The sequence below is a fragment of the Mustela putorius genome, unplaced genomic scaffold (assembly GCF_011764305.1).
Source record: "Mustela putorius furo isolate JIRA1106 unplaced genomic scaffold, ASM1176430v1.1 tig00001826_pilon_pilon_pilon, whole genome shotgun sequence".
In the NCBI taxonomy this organism is placed as follows: Eukaryota; Metazoa; Chordata; class Mammalia; order Carnivora; family Mustelidae; genus Mustela; species Mustela putorius.
In genome coordinates, this window is record NW_025421880.1 from 453,002 (window position 1) to 459,012 (window position 6,011).

The following is a 6,011-nucleotide window of genomic DNA, read 5'->3' on the forward strand; positions in this document are numbered from 1 at the left end:
AAAATATTTTAAAAAGCTTAAATAAGAAATTAAAATATTTAGGAAAGTTTGTGGTAAACCATTAGAGAAAAAAATCGGAGGTGCTAGAACACAATAAAGAATAGATACTTTTTTAGCTACTGAAAATTTTAGGTTTATTGCTGTTTATTATGTTTATTATGATAGACAAAAAGTTTATTATGATAGACAAAAAGATGTCTAATTAATTGTTAATTACAGGAGATATTAAAAAAAGTTCCAAAAATATACAGCCCAGGAGAAAGGAGACAAACACAGCAATGATAGAGAACTTAAATTTAAGGAAGAATTAAGGAAAGTATACTACAATGAGAAACAAGAAAAATGGGGATCAGTACACAGATCAAAATGGCTAGGACAATTTGAGCCATTGTGTCAACACTGAAATAAATTATTAGAAAGTTATTTGACTTAAAAGATGAATTTTTAGAAGAACAGGAGAAAATTTAAAAAAAAGGCAAACCAACACTAATCACTTTTTTAAAAATATTTTATTTATTTATTTGATATAGAGAGAGAGAACACAGATAGGGGGAGGGCAGAGGGAGAGGGAGAGGCAGACTATTTGCTAAGCAGGGAGCAGGATGTGGGGCTCAATCCCAGGACCTTGAGATCATGACCTGAGATGAAGGCAGATGCTTAACTGACTAAGCCACCAAGGTACCCCCAGAAATCACTTCAGAAGATTAAAGGTATATATATATTACTCATTTTCAGGTATAATAATTTGAAAAATTATGTCTCCTATTATTGATATTTGCTCTGGGAGGTTGAAATGGTTTTGGACTACCTACATATCCCTGAGAAGGAAAACTTAAAGATGAATTACTCTTTACTTCAGAAGACACACCCAGAACTTGATCAGGTGCCCTGACAAGGTCAGCCTAAGCTTACTGGAAATATGTGATTTTATATTCCTCTTGGGGTGGGAAATGAGGCAGGCCAATATCATCAGCTTAGGACATCCAGCCGAACCAGGAATCTGCTTGAATTACTAATGGAAGGAAGAGGAAAGGGAAAAAAAAAAAAAGCCTCAAAACCAGGACTTTAGGACACAACTACATTTAGGGATGGGGAAGAGGAAGAATAGGCACAAACAGAGGCAAAAGGACACATCAGAAATTAGGAAAAGATGATAATAAGGAGGAAATCAAAAATAATGGGCAGTTAATATTTTTGTCCTTTAATAAATGTTAAGATAGTTGAAGGCCCGCACTGGCGTTTGATTGTTTTTATTTTCTTTAAGTGATTTATTATATTGCTAGGGATTAAATGTAGCCAAAGAACAAAATCAAAGAAATTGAAAAGGAAAAAAAAAAGTTAAGTAGGAGGCAGTGGTCAGCAAAATAGAATTCCAAGGATTCTAATGCTATTTCCATTTCTATTACAAAATGCCCCTGGGCTAATATTATTTTCAAACCATATTACTACTAGTTAACATGACAAAATACTTCAAGTAAAAATAATGAAATAAGTTTTCTGGTTTGTTTTGTTTTGTTTTGTTTTTTTCACCTGATTTTAAGAATGCATTGGAGTTTCCCAATTTGCAAAGCTATTTGAAGAATTTATTTTCTGTTCTCTGACCCCCCCGAGAAAAATTTCAAAGTAATGAATGAATAAAATCAGGTTGTGCTATGTATTGAATCACTATAAAACACTTTTCTCGTTGAAGTTGCTTCATACATGACAGCTGTTTTGACAACCACACTTACTATCTTTTTGTATATTATTCTCTATCCTTCCCCTTGCTAACAAGTGCTGACAGTGATCATTGTTAGCAAACAGCTCCTCTGCTGCTGAGCATCTAGCCTACAAGCCTGCAATCACAGGTAAATCAAAAATCCTTTGCAGCAGAGCTGAATAGTTATTAGACATCAGTAAGTCCATTCCACTGTTCCTACTAAAATTGAAAGGACAATTTCTTAACCTGTAATAATATTATGCCAGAACAAACAAGGTTCTGTATGTTCTGCTTGCCTGCTAGCAAACGATGATGTTATTGTGGGGGAGGAAGAACATTGCCCTTTGAATTTTTATCATTGTCATGTAGGATTTATTAACACTGATATAGTTTTATTGAGCTAGGTCCTTTCCAAGCAAGTTTTACAAGCCCTGACATTTAAGAGCTAGGATTTTAAACCAACCAATGTTGATAAAGTTGATTGTAAAATGCTGGTACTCAAAAAAGAGAAATTAAAAAATTGGATGAGGCAAGGGAAGTAACATTGGGGGCAGAACAGTTAAAAAAAACAACCTCTGTGCTTTATCACTAGGAGAGCTAAAGCTGAGTTAAAATAAGAACTTTGAGTCGAAAAAAAATCTAAACCTGGAAATGTACTCTTATTTGCTAGGAAATAAAGAACAATTAAAAAGTAGTTTGTAGGATGGGCGCCTGGGTGGCTCAGTGGGTTAAGCCGCTGCCTTCGGCTCAGGTCATGATCTCAGGGTCCTGGGATCGAGTCCTGCATCGGGCTCTCTGCTCAGCAGGGAGCCTGCTTCCTCCTCTCTCTCTCTGCCTATTTGTAATCTCTCTCTGTCAAATAAATAAATAAAATCTTAAAAAAAAAAAAAGTAGTTTGTAGGAAAAGATGATGAATCCTGGTTAGTATGAAGGAATGTATGTAAGCAACAGCCACTCTCTGGTATAAGGTTATTGGGTGAAGCAGTAAAATTGTGTAACTCTTTGTATGTGGAAATGAGTTGCAGGAAATTCCTAAGACTTGCCTGAAATTGTTCTCCTTTGATCATTAGTCTTTAATGATAAGTATTTTAATTAAGGTATTAGCAGATTTGTCTTTCACAGACATCCAAGCACTTCTGTCTCTCAGTAAAAATCTTCATGAATGGCATGGTAGAGTAACAAAGAAGTACAATTTTGAAATTAACTCGGGCTGTACTGCATATCTACATAAAATGACATCCAGCTTAGAAATCATATATTGTTTCCAATAACAACTTGTTTAAACAAATGAGGAGAAAAGCAACTAGTCATTAACAGCTAAGATTGAATGAGTCAAGGAGGAACATAGAGAGTGCTCCTTTCTTTTTCCTGACTCAAGGACTTCAATTCCCACCACTATTTTACGGAAACTAAGTGTCTCCAGTGATTCTTGAAAACTTTCTTTAAAAAAGCTCATATAACCTTACATCTGTTGACTGAAGCCCAGCCTCTACCAATATTTCCATTTCAACTCTCCTATAAGGTATGAGTATGTGATAATCTCTCGCAAAAATGAAACATTTAAAAAGTAGTTTTTTTGGCTTTTATTAATTGTACTAGGCTTCAGAGCTACTTTTGAAATACTGCCTAAAAGTTGCAGGCATTAAAGATTTGAAGGAATTGTGAGACAGGATTGCTTGTACTTGAAGAAGCTTTGCTAAATTGTTTCAGTGAACACTGTGTTTTTTGGTCTTGTTTGTTTTTGTGTTTGTGTTTTAATATGAAAATGGGGCACCTGGGTGTCTCAGTCAGTTAAGCATCTGCCTTTGGCTCAGGTCATGATCCTGGGGTCCTGGGATGGAGTCCCTGCATTGGGTTCCTTGCTCAGTGGGGAATCTGCTTCTCCCTCTGCTTCCCTCTCTCTCTCTTTGTCAAATAAATAAATAAAATCTCTTAAAATATTATTTAAATGAAGCCATTACTATCCATGGATCTGACAATTAATTCCTAACTATGGTAGTACTCTGGTAGCTCATATTACCAAAACCCACACAAAGTCTGATTAAAAAGCCAAAATTTTAGTTCTTTCCTTATAATAATGCAGTGGCCATGAAAACAAGTCATGGTGCATTAAAAGCATTTTCTTCACTCGAGAAATCTGTTTTGAAATGGGAAAGTCACATTTTATTTCTAATACTTCTGTCATTTCTTTTCATGCTGGTTATATCTCTTCTTTAAATATTCTATTATAATTTATTAGATAGAGCTTGCCTTTAAACCCATTGCTTCTTGCCAAATTGCTGTTAACTATACGTATTAATAGGACATATTTTATTTTGGTCAACTTACTGTAAGGGTTAACTCATTCATGCTGTGAAGAGGAAAACTGAATCAGAAATGGCGGTAGAATTATCCATAGTTGTTCTTCCATCCGACCTCATTAAGACTAAGCATTTATTACAGAATTCCCTGAGCTTAAAGACTTAAAAGATAAATTCTTCAAGCCCTTAACCTATTTTGATTTCTAACTCTATCTATAAATTCAAAGATATTTATATATTTAATACTACTTATATATTTAAGCTTGCTACATAAGCAAACTCTAATAACTCCTAATAATTATGGCCCATTGTGGAAATATGAAATATAATTTCCTTTATCAAGGCTGGGCTTCTAATTGTGGACTTAAGGAGAATGAGTTGTCAAAACTGAATCAAGTGTCTGAGATAGTTTAACTAGAAGAAAGGTTATCATATGTTGATCATGATTTCCAGATTCAACTTTATTATGAGCATTACCACCCTCCTTCCCTCTAGATGTGGTGACAGTTAAGAACAGACACACTTGAGATCTCTCTGTGAACCTTAAAGGAATATAGTTTAATAGTCTCTTACATTTGGTAATAGGAAAGGTCTGAAGGATTTTGGTGATACCAGGGCTTAAATGTTTGGTTCATAAGCATATATTATTTTTTAAAAGATTTTATTTATTTATTTGACAAACAGAGATCAAGTAGGCAGAGAGGCAGGGGGTGGGGGTGGAAGCAGGCTCCCGGCTGAGCAGAGAGCCCAACATGGGGTTTGATCCCAGGTCCCTGGGATTATGACCTGAACCCTGAGCCGAAGGCAGAGGCTTTAACCTACTGAGCCACCCAGGCGCACCTCAAAGCATATGTTATTAATTTCCCTAACTTATAGGAAGTAGGCAAGCATATTATACTTAAATTTAAAATTATTTTTCTTTCCACCACACTATCTACACTTTTATGTTTATATCAGGCAATTAGAGGGATATAACTAAAATGAAAGATGATGTGGCTTATTAAAAGGGAGCCAAAAGTAATAAAATCTTAAAGTTCTAATGACACAGAGATGTAAAAGTAGAAATATATTTAGTGCAAAAGTAAACAGATATATTTGAATATATTGAATTAGGGGAATAAATTAAAATATTTAAGTATTCAGCAGTTCAAACAAGTTTTTTTTTTTTTTTTTTTTTTTTTTTTTTTTTTTTTGAGTTGCTCGTGGCAGCAGTCCTTTTCTTTTTTTTTTTTTTTTTTTTTTTTTTTTTTTTTTTTTTTTTTTTTATTTTTATAAACATATATTTTTATCCCCAGGGGTACAGGTCTGTGAATCACCAGGTTTACACACTTCACAGCACTCACCAAATCACATATATATTTCTAGATTTTTTTAAAAGTAGATTACCAGAACATTTTTAAATAAAAAAAAATTCAGGTTCAGATGACCAATTACAATTCAAAACTTCATGAGGAAAAGTATATTCTTAGGAATAGTTTATCATTGATGATTAGAATAACCAGATATAATTTATCAAAAATACAATTATGCTCAGGATGCCTAGGTGACTTGGTCAGTTAAGTGTCTGAGCCTTGATCTCAGTTCAGGTTATGATCTCGGGCTCATGAGATTGAGTGCTACATTGGGCTCCACACTCAGCACCTAGTCTACTTGAGATTCTTTCTCTCCCTCATTCCCTCACCCTTCCCCTGATCATGTTCTTTCTCTCTCTAAAATAAATAAAATAAGTAAATAAATAAATTAATTAAATATTTGTAAAATATATACTTATGCTTCTTCATAAGTAAAATTTTGTTATAGTTACTTTGCTACAAATGTATTTCATTGTGTAAAATGTCAAATAATTCTTAGGTAGTAATTCTATAGCATTTTAATATACAGTAAAATATTTTGATAGATATCTTGAATATCAATAGAAATCTCTTTATTTTCATACTTCATAGTGAGGGAAAGTTCACAAATTATTTTCAAATTTTAGAAAGAAAATTTAAATAGAATCTCAGCAGGTAATA